This window comes from Xiphophorus couchianus, chromosome 23, assembly GCF_001444195.1.
Source record: "Xiphophorus couchianus chromosome 23, X_couchianus-1.0, whole genome shotgun sequence".
NCBI classification, from domain to species: domain Eukaryota; kingdom Metazoa; phylum Chordata; class Actinopteri; order Cyprinodontiformes; family Poeciliidae; genus Xiphophorus; species Xiphophorus couchianus.
Genome location: NC_040250.1, coordinates 10,411,232 through 10,426,214, shown reverse-complemented (window position 1 = coordinate 10,426,214; position 14,983 = coordinate 10,411,232). Strand labels below are relative to the sequence as shown.

Sequence of the window (14,983 nt, the reverse complement as noted above, 5' to 3'; positions counted from 1 at the left end):
TTAGCCCAAATGGGCCAACAATATGGGTCCCATTTTAGGTTAACCTTATGGGCCTCATGCAGTTAGCCCAGACCCGTGCCCACTCATCATTACCTACATAGCCCACAACTAAACGATTCAGTGCAGCTTCATTTAAAAACTGCACCCTTGCATGGGTGGGTCCCAGCCAAGCCAGCATGCTGGTTCAATGTACACAGAATAAAAGCACAATAGTTACTCTTTTAAAATCAAGCAAGTGGTTTTAACCTGTCAAGACAATTTGAAGCAACTTTCTTGAGTGAACCCATTTTATTCTGCCGCGTTGGCGCTCAAATGGACCAGCAAATTGAATATGGCGCCGCAGAATTTGAAAACGGTTTGGCCCACAACAGTGTGGAGTTTGAAATCGCTCTGCACCAAAATATGCTTATCGTGGGTGTAGCTGTGTGTGTTAACAATATTATAAAAATGATCAAATACAGAAAGACAAGCAAAAATAACAATAAAAATCAAGTCTCTTTTGGGGTACTCCGGTCATCCGGTCCGCTACGAGCAGCAAATTCTTTTAACTAGCGATTTAAAATCTCTCCCTAAACTTTTATACAATACAGGTAAAACAGACAGAAGAAATGTACTTACAGATTCTTTTGTAGGACAGAATTAGTAAATGAGCCAGATACAGGACCATATAGCGAGCATGTTTTAGGTTCAAATACAATACACCTTGGTGACCTCCAAGATGAGATCACCATCCAAGGAGAGCCTTTCCTTTAGTGGAAAGAAAAGCTTATGCAATTGCTTCTACAATTTGCCTTATATCAACTCTATTTTAGGTCAACTATATGGGTCCCATGCAGTTAGCCCACAACAAACCCATGTGGGACCCACCCATGCATGCTGGCTGGGGAGCGTCACACACGACACTGTGGAAAAACTTATTTGCAAGTTTCAGAAAACTGGAAATGTTGCACAACAACCACAAAGTGATCCACGAATTAATCTGTGTATTCAAAACAATGCTAATCATATAGAGAACATTATATAAATAAGAACGGTTGTCCAATATAAAAAATGTTTTTTCTATGGAAACTTATGGCCCATCCTGTAGATATATGATGTAGATATGTAGAAATAGATATTCAAATCTACATAAGGAGCAGTGCAACTTGTATATACAACATATATGTAACAGAGAGAAAAGTGTGTATGTGAATTTTGCCCAAAATAATAATAATAATAGTGTGTATGTGTTTGTAATGAGATTGTTGTATCCATGTGTTTGGAGCCACCTAGTGGTGTGATGAGTGACTGCATGCAACGGGTCCTTCAGGCGCTCTCTCGGCTTCCCCCACCAGGATCCTGAGGAACTGCTGGTGGAGGGAGGTGCGAGAGAGGCAGCTCTTCGCTATTGTTTTTACTTAGGGTCATATTTTTCTACTTCAACGATTAACGAAATACTGTAAGATCATTTAACAAATATAATTTATAAAGTTTTCTTGTGGTTGGGCTGGAAAAATATGAGCCTATGAGTTGGAGCTGCGCCAGTTGGCTTTGCGCTTTTTTTTAAGACCTTGTCTTTTTTTTTAAATACTTTTTTTAAAGACTAGTTCTTTTAAAAAAAAGCCCCGGCACCAATACTTTTATTTTCCGTCTCCCTTGGCAACACTTGTGAACGTACCCTCATTTTCAGTTTTTGCTAAAACCTAAATCTACAAAGATTTACGGACGGACGGAGACAGAGGTAAGAGACGGGAACGATGATCTATTATCCTATGATGATCTATCTAGACTGAAAATGAGGTCAGTCTAGATCTATCTAGACTGAAAATGAGGTTTAGATAGATCATCAGAGGATAGATAGATCATCGTTCCCGTCTCTTACCTCTCTCTCCGTCCGTCGCTAAATCTTTGTAGATTTAGGTTTTAGCAAAGACTGAAAGTGAGGTTTCGTTCACAAGTGTTGCCACGTGAGACAAAAACAAAATGATTAGTGACCGAGTAGAGAAATGATGCAGAGGGTCTACATTCAAAGACTCCGCTCCGGCCGGTCTATGACGTCAGTCTGACGTCAATCTGTGACGTCACAGATGAAAAAGTAAAAGGACCTGCATTCAAATACTGTATGTAAATAGGATTGTGTGGAGCGGTCGCCTGCACCTGATTTGCTCAGCTGGTCACGTGATCCTCGGGTGGCATATTCAAACTCCGAATCACACGTCACAGACTGACGTTTTTTGAAAGACAAATTCTTAAAAAAAAAAAACCTACGCAGGAAGCGTAAGGTACGATGATTGCGGGATGGAGGAGGAGTTTTTGCCCTGAATTATTTATTCTATGTTGTATATACAAGTTGCACTGCTCCTTATGTAGATTTGAATATCTATTTCTACATATCTACATCATATATCTATGTTATGTGACTATTAAAGTTTAGTCACATGACACGGATTGCCGTAAGTAAAAGCAATAACCTGCTCAGTCAATCAGGTTTGGCCTCCAGGACGCGCAGCGCCACCGCAGCAGGGGCAACTACTCTTCTCCCACCCGCAGAGCGCCAGTTTCGTGAGGTATGGGGCTTTAAAGACAAAGTCTTTATAAAAAAGACCTGTTTGTTAAATGATAATAGGGGGTCTGTGTCATGTGATCATGGTCACATGACATGTGGGAGGGGGAACAAATAACGGGTGGGGAAAAAGTTTCCATACACAGGAGAATGTAAAATGTATATTTTTTTATATATCCAATGTACCCAACTGAAAATAGATCAATAGCTCCTACACCAAAGAAGATGCGTTTGACAAAAGAGCAAAGAATTTAAATTATACTGATGGCTGAATCGGGAAGCTGTCACATGGTTGTACGAAACTTTAACAGAAAACATGGAATGAGCGTCACGACACTGGAAAAACTTATTTGTAAGTTTCCAAAAACTGGAAATGTTGTACAACAACCACGAAGTGATCCACGTATTAATATGTGTATTCAAAACAATGCTAATCATATAGAGCACATTATATAAATAAGAACGGTTGTCCAATACAAAATGTTTCTTTTTTTCCTATGGAAACTTATGGCGCATCCTGTAGATATATGATGTAGATATGTAGAAATAGATATTCAAATCGACATAAGGAGCAGTGCAACTTGTATATACAACATAGAATAAATAATTCAGTTCAAAAACTCCTCCTCCATCCCGCCAACATCGTACCTTACGCTTCCTGCGTAAGTTTTTTGTTTTGTTTTTTTAATTGTTTTGCATGCCTTACATCCACTCATTTAAGGCATGCAAAACAACCATGCAAACCTCAGTCATATTAGCCATTAATCTTAAAAATACACATGTGAAACTTATTTGCTGTGTTTGCAAACTAGTGAGAGCTATTAAAAAAAAAACCCATCTCTGATATATTGCGAGAACATGCATGCTTTATGTGGAAACCCAGCTCCAGTTTACGGAAGATTAATATCGTGAATGAATGGGGAAAAAAAATCTAATATAATGTAAAGCTACTATTGTTACACGGGGAGTCTGTTCTGGATGCACAACAAAGAGCCCAAGACTGAACAGTTTCCCTTAAGTCACACTTGGAAAGGAGCTTCCTGCCAGCAATACATGAGAGAGAGTGCAAAGAGCCACTTCAACTTGTTTAAAAGCCACTGGCTACTTGTGATTTTCACATCCATTCTCGTGCCTTTTCACATTCTTACCGCCGTAAACATTCATAAATAAACATGAAGTGAAGAAAGGCTTCACCTGATGGAATTTTTCACACAAAAGTAATACAAAAACACATTTCACCAACTTAAAATGAAAAGCGAACGGGTGAAAAGTTTTAAGTCAATTCTGACAACAGGGCTAAACAAAGAGGAAGATGGAAAAAACATTAAAAAGTGAAGGGATGTTAAAAATGAAACACTGCTGACAGCTTTAGTTTTACAACTGTCTGTAAGTCTGAAGGGAAACAATTGCAAATTCTCTAAAATTCAATATAAATATGTATGCAGTAAGCTTGTCTATATATTGTATTATAGTTTCCAAGTACTAGAGCAACATTTCTTACAGTAAGTGTCAAGAGAAATTTGTCCTCATACACATTACATTTTTTCTTCAGTCAGCTCTGAACATGTTTTTTTTCTCAATTTGAGCTCTGAACTGAAAACCATTGTTAACTTGAGAAGCAATTAGCCTTCCTTGACACTTGTTATTCTTAACAATAAATCACTTCTTCCGTCATTAAATGTAAAAAGCTTCCATGTAACTGCTGTTGTAAACCCATAATATTGTTGAAAGTGCATGAGGAGCTGCTACAACTTTAATGAATCAGAATGACAAGTGAGCAATTGCTTGCATGAATTCCAGGACAACAGATCCCACATTGGGTAGAGAAAGTTAGCTGGTGCATCCAGCTCAGACCTGCGCATACCAATTATGGCACTGACTGAATACCACAACCCAGGACCAAAAAGGCAGCAAGAAGATGTGGGAATATTCTAGAAAACAAAGGAGAAAAAAACTAATCTTTTTCCCATTTGAACTAAACATGCACAGTGAGATCTTCATCAACAAATTATTTAGTTAAACTTTCACAAATTCCTACCAAGAATTTGTGGTACAGCTGGTGACTAGGGGCCCACATGTACCAAACAAATAGAGCCAAAATTGAGGCTCTGCATCCTTTGAAGGCCACATTTGAGGGAGATTACATCACAGCGTTGGGTTGAAGGCTAACTAAATTGGAAGGCTCCTCCAAGTGCAACCCACAAATGTGTCCTCCTTCTTTTCCCCAGATTTGAGGGGCGTGTCTGTTGTATCCTTCGCAGTCCACCAGAGATTTATTGGAGGCTGAATTGGAGACTTTTGCTTCCTGTGACAATGACAGATAAAGTGGGAGTAGGCTACAGCTACAGTAAGTATATTAAAATCTGGGGGTTGTTAAAAGCTTAGAACGGTTACATTGTTTGGCTTCCGTCATTTGTCTTAGTCTTAAGAGTAAACATGAACCTTCAAAGGCAATCAAGCTTGACATTATGGGTGTTAGGTGTTTGATACTTCCTAATATTGTATTTATGGTTTAAAGATGATCAAGAAAATCACTCACTGGCACATCTTGATGTCCTAATATCCTTATCTGGTCTGTCTGAAGAGTGATGCAGCTGACTCATTGCCACTACTGATGGTAAAAATGCTGCCATGAGAATAGGAGATAAAAAGATAAGGATTCACCTCTAAAATTCTGGTGTTTTCCCTCTCACCGCTCTCCCTGCAGCAGTCATTCTGTCCCACAGCCGCCCAGAAGCAGCTTCAAGCAAACCATAAATAATTCATCACCTAAAACGGACACAATGAATACCAATTCTTTCATATTTTCTCGCGCCATCATCAAGGCCGCTCAACTTGAGGTCACTGCCGTTATTGGGCGCGATATGTCTGCAATATTAAGCGGTCACTGTGGACTGTTGACACCAAGACTTGAAGGAAACTTCTTGAAAATGCTTCTTTCATATTAAGTGACCCTTGTTTGAGAATCCTGTAACGAGTCTGCGGTGCTGGAGGTAAGCAAGCTGGCAGAAAATGGATTAGCTGATGGAGTATGTTTTTAAAGCTGTAGGCTCTCTGGAGAGGTAAATTGGAGGTCATTACTGGTACAAACGGAAAATCAGAATCATGCGACTGCAAAAGAATACCCAACATGTGCGACGGGATGTCATTGTTAAGCCTATTAGGATTGTTTTTTTTTTTTTGTTTGAACACTAGTAAACGGCATAAGGGATGCCCAAGGCAAGGAAAAATGCTGGAAATTCCCAAGAGCTGCTGGAGGGGTTGAATCAAACCTCTGTGTATTTATTTGCGAGTTTCATCCACAGACGACTGTAGATTTTACACAAGACTGTTTAAACAAAGCAACGGGGAACAAAGTGAAACATTGTGTTAATTATGTCTTTTCACAACTCTCAAACAAGAACAACCTGGTTCGTTGGAATAAAAACAAGAAAAACAATGATGAGAATGCTGCTTTCTCTAATTAGTAACGCCAATGGCTTGCAAAATATAAAATAACCATACTGTAGCTCAGACAGATAAAAAGTCAACAGACTCATGAAGCACCATATTACTTTGTTCCTCTTCACATTATTTTAGTAATGTTTCTTTTATTTCCACAAAGTCACTCTCATTGTCGTTGCAGAATTGCCTGGTAATGTTCCATGCATGTTTTCTAAGACTGGAGAATCAGGGGAAACCCACACTGACAGTAATATTATGGGACTGACCTTGCTGCAGAGAGCACCACTGCTTGGTCTCTGAGAGAGGCGAGAGGAAACGCTGGGAGCACCATGGCAGCTTCCAATATAAAACCTACTTTTTAAATAAAACATTGCTTTTTAAATATTTACAACAGTCAAATCCCTTTGCAATGCCAGATGCATTTTCTGATATGCAACTTGCCAGGAATAATTAGATAACTTTAGGACCCTGTTTTGTATAATGTGTATAGGGAAATATAAGGATTCATTTTAGGCAGATTGGATTTAGTCCACTCACAGGTAAATTATTTGCAAGACAAAATACGACTTTTGGCAAATGCAGTTCTGATGATTTCAAAAAAATTAAATAAAGAAAAAAGTTCAGTGAACAATTTCTGTCTGCTGTGGACAAAAACTATCTATTTTATGCTCAAAACATTCCCTTTCCTCCTGTAAACCTGTTAAGTTGCACAAAATTCGAGACCAAACTTCAGCTTTAGGAGATTTCCTTCACAAAACCTCAATATCTCACACAAATGCTCTGGCTTTGACCAAGTGTAAATTTCTGACAAATTTGTTTAAGGCTTTTTCCCTCCTGCCAATAAGATATTGCTGACTTTATTCGCAGATGCTCTGCTAACGTCTTTTGGAGACAAAGTGTTCAATATCCAGGAGACTGAAAACCAAGGTCTGTCAACCATTGGTAACTAAAAATAAGTTTGGTGCAGTAAAACAGACACATAACCACAAGAATATCCCATGAATAGTGGACACTGTTGACGGTTTCTTCTTTGACATTTTCCCACACACTACTCTACTCTGTGCAGATAAGTACAGAGTCTTGGCCTGTATCAAGTTGTCTCACTGGGGAGAGAAGGAATGTGTTAACAAGGATACATATTAATCCAAAAGTCATTGGTTAGCTGTTTATATAGTTGCAGATTGTTCTCGGTGAAAATATTTCTATATGCAGTTCCTGATATCTTTACACTAGTCAGTTTTTCTTTTCACAACAAATTCTGTTTCACATTCAGACAGATTCAAAGCTTCCCCAGCCTCACAGAGAGAAAATTTGTTTTAATATCAATCAATCAATCACATTTTATTTGTATAGCACATTTCAGCAGCAAGGCATTTCAAAGTGCTTTACATCATTACAAACACAGAAACACAAAGCAACATAGAATCAATAATCAAAACACAGCATTAAGTCAAGTTCCATCAATAAATTTGTAATTGATCACATTTCAAATACAATTCTAAACAGCTGGGTTTTTAGTTGAGATTTAAAAGAAGTCAGTGTTTCAGCTGTTTTACAGTTTTCTGGAAGAGTGGTAGTTTAATAGTGGTAGTTTAATAAAAACAGGAAAGAACTAGAGAAATAAAGACCAGCACATTATCAGACATGGAAAACCAAACTTCTATTAAACAAAATAACTTAACCCTGGTTGCTCTCTAAACTCATTAACTGATTTTGCCCCCCTGGGTGGCAAGAACTGCTATCAAATGTTTGCTAACTAGTAATAGGTAGTTTACCTCACTGTGGAGGAATTTTGGCCCACTTATTCTACGCAGAGTCGTTTTATTTCAACCTCACTTGGGGGGCTTTTCAGCATGAATGCCCTGTTTAAAGTCATGCCACATCATTTTAATTGGATTTCACTCTAGGCTACATTATGGCATTGTACTTCTTTCAAACCTTTGGCCAAGTTCGGCTTTATTAATTATTTGCAGACATTGCTTTTTATCTTCAGTATTAACAAGGAGATTCATTGAAACCACAGACCACTCTTTCAATTACTGTGTTTATAGACCTTTATTGTCAGTAAACTGTTTTCTCTGTGAAAAGTGGAAAAACAAATAACTGACCTTAACTTGTTTTTATACTTAAATGCAGACCTTTCCAATGTTCACCGTTAATACAAAAGGTCAACCTAATTATTACCAGGATGTACTGTGAGGTATGCCTTTCCTGTCTTATTTTAATCCAGTAGTATTGTTGGAAGTTGTAGGAAGTCAAAGCTGGGGCACAAATGGGATTTCAAAACTGATAGTGACTCCCATGCCACCAAATTACTAAGAAAATGATTTAAGGAGAATGTTAATGTTTTGGAGTGGCCACTGCAATGCCCTCATCTCATCTTTATAAAACAGGTTTGAGCAGAGCTAAATAAGTTCATGTGAGAGAGCAAGGTAGCCTGCAAACTTGACTACCATTTCTGTCAGGAGAAGTTGCTCAAAATTCCCACAAAGTATTGTGAGAAGCTTGTGGAAGGATAACCAAAAGGTTTTACCAAAGTCATACAATTTAAATGGCAATTCTACCAAATAAAAACAAAATACATGTAAACTTCTAACTTTGAAGACAGTAAAATAAAATAAAAAATCTGTTTCTCATTATCCAGACTTATAAAATGGAAAGGTTTAGTCCGATTCAATATCAGACTAAACAGAGAGAAGGAAAAAATGTCATGTTTGCTTTTATATTTCTTTTATATTGTATGTAAACAGGTGTCAATAATAGCTGCTATTTGACCAATCTGTAAGAAAATGTGTGGGTTTTTGAGTTGTTTGGGGCAGCAGAACGTGCATTGTTTTTCTGACACTGGTATCAATGTCTATTAGCTTTTTTCTTCTGTGAGACTTACCTATAAGCTGTTCTCACATTGTTTCTTATCCTCCCACCAGTAGTAAACCATGGCTCAGTTGCCAATACTCTCTGACCCTCTCCTCTTGTATGCAAGCCCAAAAATTCAAATGAAAAATAAAGCTGGCATTTCAAGAGGGATTCTTCTTGGTTTGGGTGTGAGAAGTCCTGGGTTCAAATTCCGGATGATCCCCCAATTTGTTTTGACTGGTTCAAGGTCATAACAAAAACGAGAGACCATGCTGTGGCTAAAGTGAGGAAAAATGAATATTTACTAACAAAAACTACAATGATTGTGAATATCAGTACCTGTGCCGGTTAAGAAATTGTAACCATTTCTAATAAACTATTGCACTCAGGAACTATTGGTCTAACACATAGTGAAGCCAGTAACAGAGCACAAAATATAATATAAAAAAAGAAATTGAACAAACAAGTCAGAAACTGTGGTTTTAAGCTAACAGTGGCAGCTTGACTTAATATTAGAATATGCATGCTGTCTTTATATTCCACAAACATGTAAGATAGACAAGCAGTAAGAAAAAGGTGCTACTCATTCTTGAAATAGAACATTTTCATTTCAGGAACATTTGTTCACCTAGTCCCCCTTATAAAGCAAACTATCCTTTTGAACACACTGATGTATGAAGAAAATGTATTTCTTTCTAAATTGCTTCTGTATTATTCTCACTTTTTCCCATGACCTTTAGCATTCACATGCAGTGCTATAATCCTCTATTTATCTTTCCCTTTCTGTCAGATTTTCTTTCCACTGGGCTATATCAGTTGTACATGTTCTTACTTTTTTAGAAAATCTAAAAGTTGGGCCAAGGTAAATGGAAAGTCAGACAAACAGAACAACATCAATGTCCTTCAAAACTCTCTTTCTGGTATAAGATTTGCTTGTCTGAAAACAGTAACTTACAGGGGAAGAAATTTTGCAACACTTGCAAGAAGAGTTACATTTCCTGCAACACTTTCCTCTCTGCTAACCATCAATACAACATATCGTCTTCACTTGGTCAGCATATAAATGGCCGCTCTTTGATATTTGAATCCTAAATGAAGCATAAACCACAGAATATAAGGAAAAAATAAAATCTGGTTTCAATTTGCAACATCACACATTTGACACAAGCCAAAGATTTACCCACAAACAGGATACCTTCACTTGGAAATGTAGACATTTGACAGCTGATAAAAGAAGGGACAGAATTGTTTTTCTAATACTTTTCAGAAAGCCTTTTATTCACGAAAGCTTTAAAGTTCCTCTCCAATAATCTGTAAAATACTGGAAAAAACCTTTAGCCTGACAAGACTTGACAGGTGGTCCTGTTTCCTGCCAGTGAAGAGACACAAAGCTTGATTCAAACTGAATCTAATATTGTCTTAGATTCTGAGCAGCTTCTGTTATTTTTATATCTTTTAATTAGTTTTACTTTGTTTTCTTTGAGTTAATTCTTTGTTGCCATTCTCTCAGTGCAATCCAAGTCATAGACAGCATTAACATCTGACGAATTGCAACAGACTATCTATGGAGTGTATTTTTCTCTGTAAAAGCAGAGGAAACAGCCCTAGCAGGAAAACGCTTTTAGTTTTCAGCTGCACAAGGTAATCACATTCCCCTGTAGTGACTAACTCAGTTTTCATGCTATGTCTTTAGTTTACTTGTGTTCTCTGTGTGTCTTTTGGGTTTGTTGGACTTTATCCCGTTGCTATTTCTCAAAGTTTTTGTGTGAATGTTGGACTTCCTGTTCCATTGTTTAAGTTTGTCTATACAGGTTCTGCTGCAAATCTGTGAATAAAATTAGTTTGTTTATCTATTAATACTTTATTTCAGAAGCATTTTTGTTCTATTGGGCAAGTGACTTGTAGTTGGGCACAAAATTATTCATAGCACTGGCATATGTACTTTTTCCTGCTAGGTAACAAGACAAACTTCTCTAAACAAAAATGAAGTCTCACTTTTTAATCACTTGTGTCCTTCATTGACATCTATCAGACATGATATGATTGAACTGTTAAGGCCTACAACCTTAACAATCCAGTTAGAAGAAATGTTCATCAATGCCTACACCCATCTATTTTTGAAATGTCTTTACCAAGGCTGGGGGTCTATCTGCAGTGGTCATTGTGCAGGAGGGGTTTACACCCTGGTCAGCTGAACACAGGATCCATCACAGGGCAACACAGAGACACGAAGGGCAAACTACAATGCAAAGAGCAATATAGAGAGACTAAATAATATAGCGCATTATTATTATAATTATTTGGACTGCTGGAAGAAGGCTGAGTCAGAGGAAACATACTGGTAAAATTAAAAGACACTTAAAAAATGCCAGGCGTGCGAATAATCTTTGTCTTAACTGTGTGTTTGCAACATACTGACATGACAAACGTTCCAGACATTAGTCTGTACCAGTATGATACAGTAACATAGACCAGCCCCTCCCTTGTGGGATACAAATTTCTCTGTGCATCAGCACAAAAGACTCAAAAAGACTGAAACACACACACATATATCCAGAGTAACTGTATATAAACCAGTATTGGCAGTCGCTGTGTCAGCAGAAGAAACAACAGGTGTACATGAATGTCCCAGCACTGCTGTGATTCCCAGAACTGCTGAGTTTAGTTGGTCAAAGTCAGCATTTTACATCATATTCTGTATCATACAGAGTACTTTTAAAGTACTAAAAGGTCTTAAAAAAGTTTTTCAGAATTATTCCTACTAGTGTTTTTAATATATGCAAAGTATAAGAAGTATACTACATGCCATGATGCTTCTCAACAAAGCAAAAAAATGTTTCACAAAGCACTGTCCTGTTATTGTCTGCATGTGATTTTGTTAACAAGCTATTGACCTAATAAAAAAATGGCAAATTCCATAATTGATTAAAATCATTGATTCCCTAATTGTGTGAATGAATAAACAAAAAAAACTCTAATTCCATAAAAGAATTTAAGTTTAAAAAGACACTAAAGTAGCACAGAAATGCTTAAATGTCTATATTATTTACCGACCATTAAAATAATTTATGTCAGGTAACTTCAGTCAATCATATTGATTGTCCCAAAAGCAAAGACATCGACATGTTGCAGAATCATACATGGCATCCATTTTTAAGCCAATCCCAGACCAATTCAATAAATTAGAATATTATTTAAAAACCTAGTTATTTCAGGTACTTTGTTACTTATTGAAACACATTATATACATTAAGTTTGAAAGCCCTTATTTCTGTTTTTTTTTCTTAGACTTAATGAAAATGTAAAATTTAAAGCTAGAATATTGCATCAGATCAAGAAAACCTACTTTTAAAAGCATACATTCTGTATTATAAGAAAGTATGTTTCATACCACCCCAAAGGTTGTTATTTTCAAAATGGAGTTTTGAGCTGACAAATGAGAATCATCGGGGCATATTCACCAAATTTTAGTTACCTTGTGTGGGAAGGTTGCTATACAAAGTTGCCCTGTTTTGCCTTGACAAGAGAGGAAGGGATTCTTTGGCAATTACAAGTTCTCTGGACTTTTGCTTTGACCAGCAGAACCAGAACTCCCTGAAGAACATGCGCTTCCTGCAATGCAGTTTGGTGAAAAGAAGATAAAACATTCCTCTCTTGTCCTTTTCCACTTTTCAATCTCAGGAATCAAATCTTGGATGAGAGGTCGGAGACTGAAAGACCTGGACTTGTGATGAGGCCAAGACGATTGTTTCCTCCCACCCATTGGTTCTGTGGATGAGCAGTCCGCTCATCTCCGTCTGGCCTTGTTGACTGATAGATTTCCAAACTCTGCATCAGCCAAAGCTATTAAGTGGTCTGCTGGAGCGAAATGGCTTTACCGTTGTTGAGGTGAAGCAATTGGCTCAGCGATTCCTGCTCGCTATTGTTTCAGACCTCTGTGACTAAGTTAATTTCTTGCCAGACAAGCGCAGCCACAAATATGCTGACACACACAACAAATAGCAGGCAAGGAATGCAGCAAATCCCATTCACAGCAACATCGTTTGTTCCACTACATAATCAGCAGAGAATTATGAAAGAGGTGACCCAAATCAGATGAATTTCTCTCTGAAGACCTTTCTTACAGGCCTTCCCTCCCTGTGTAGCTTATGTTCTAACAATAACTTTCCTCCTAAATCGTCCAACTGCCTCTAAAATGGCTATTTCCAAATTACTGTATTGATAAATTTTTTCTTATTACTCTGATTTAACAGCCATAAATCAAATCTGACAGTTCTGTGGCACAGAGTCTCTGACTTAATTTTACTGAGATATGAGACATATGAAACTGCTCTCATCTCCCATCAGTGCTTGCTTTACCTCCTCCTACATTATTCATGGTCATATTTAAGTCTGAAGAGATAAAGCCTGGTTTTACATTTACGGTGACGAGCTGGAAAGTGCCCGGTGGAATTCAGGTCCTGTGTGATTTAAGAGCCTGACATGGTTGGTCGGACACAAAACTGGATTTCCGGATTTGCAGAACAAACTGGGTACAGTTATTTCCCATAAGGTCCTTTTACACACGCAAGGGACCTGGAGCAACAGTGAGTCTAAAGAACAAATCAGGAAAGAGAGGAAACTTCCCCTTTTTGTTTAAAACTTAATGTTCAGCAAGATCATTTTCTGTCTCCAGAATAGCTACACTAAAATATTGAACATGACTCTGTTCAATGTATTAAAATGGTTTTTGCTCTTATCTCAAGTCAGTAACTCTGTAATTCTAAATACAGACAAGAAAAATGGTTTAATGTGAAAGGATGTTTCTCGTGAAAACAAGAAACTAAACTAAGCTGTATAGAAAGCAAAGTCTGTTTGGCACTTTTTTAAATATATCAAATATCACATTTCAGCAAAAAAGCAGTTTAAGGTGCCTTATATCACAAAAGCTTAAAACTGTCATAAACACAAAAACCTACAGTCCTCTATATTCTATGATTATAGAGAATTTATAATCATTCATAAAAAAAAGTGCAAATAGATCCCACTTTTATCAGGTTTCGTCAAAAAAAAGAAATAAAATCCACAAATTTATTCTACATATGTATAAAACTGACTGCAACTATGTTTTCTGAGGAAAACAAAAGGTTATTGAGCTCATTCTTTTAGTTTTAATAGTTTTTTTTTGTTGTTTTTTTTTGCTCCTTGGTCCACCAATCTTTGGGGGAGGAGGTTAAAAATTATGTTCAGAAATATTTGTCTTCTTTTGCATTATTCAGTAATAAGAAGCAGCTCTGCCATATAGCTCAGGTCTTTTGGGAAATTAAAACAGGTTTTGCAGTTAGTTGAGATGAAGGAGTAATAGTCAAAGCAGTTGATCATGTGCTGTCTTTGGTTTGCCTGATCCATTGTCGTAAATGGGGTCGAGTCGGAAGAGTTGCTCAGACTGGAGGTCTTATCTAGCTGTAGAGCAATGAGCTCTGTGCTGCAGTCTCCATTGGCATGGTGATAGAGGGTTAAGGCCTGTCTTCCCAGATAAACCCTCCCTCTGTTCTCCCAGCAGCCTGTCAGACTTTCTGTTTTCTGCAGGCGTTGAGGGGAGAAAAATGCTCCCCAAACCATTAGACATCAACATGTCTGCTGGCGACAAGCTGGCCTCCAGGTATGGTGAAGATAAAGGATGTGGAAGGAGGAAAAATGGAAGGTAGCAGAACATAAACAGGAATACAGATGGCAGCATGGAGGGGAGCAACGATGAGGGAATGGGAAGCTGATGAAACCAGGATGAAAACTATTAATTTTTCCGAGTAATTTAAAGATGCCATTAGCAGGGAGAGGCAGCAAGTAAATCTTTCTTGACAACTTTGCAAAAAAAACCAAAAAAAACATTTCTACACTTCTCACTCTGACCATGTTATCAGGTTGCTCTTGAACTTCAGTCACATTGAACTCAGTCACCTGAATTATGTAGAAATATGTCCCTTCTGTTTCAGTAGCTAACGGATAAAATGATAAAACTTTTTTTTGGTCAATCTTCCATTGTTGTACTTTTTGCTTGCCAATTATACTGCTTATTAAAGTCTACACATACTTTGAACTTTTTATGTTATTGTCATGTTACTACCACAAACTCACATGTGTTTAACTGGGATCATGTGAAAG

The 14,983-nt window shown here is 37.5% G+C and overlaps 1 long non-coding RNA gene across 1 annotated transcript in view; it reads left to right on the top strand.

Moving 5' to 3' along the window:
• LOC114138857 (uncharacterized) overlaps positions 1-14,697 on the top strand; it is a 28,566-nt gene extending 13,869 nt beyond the window's left edge. The window contains exons 2-3 of the long non-coding RNA XR_003594333.1: positions 4,771-4,889; positions 12,524-14,697. This is a non-coding gene — a long non-coding RNA (uncharacterized LOC114138857). The remainder of the gene's footprint in view (positions 1-4,770; positions 4,890-12,523) is intronic.
• The last annotated feature ends 286 nt before the right edge of the window (positions 14,698-14,983 follow it).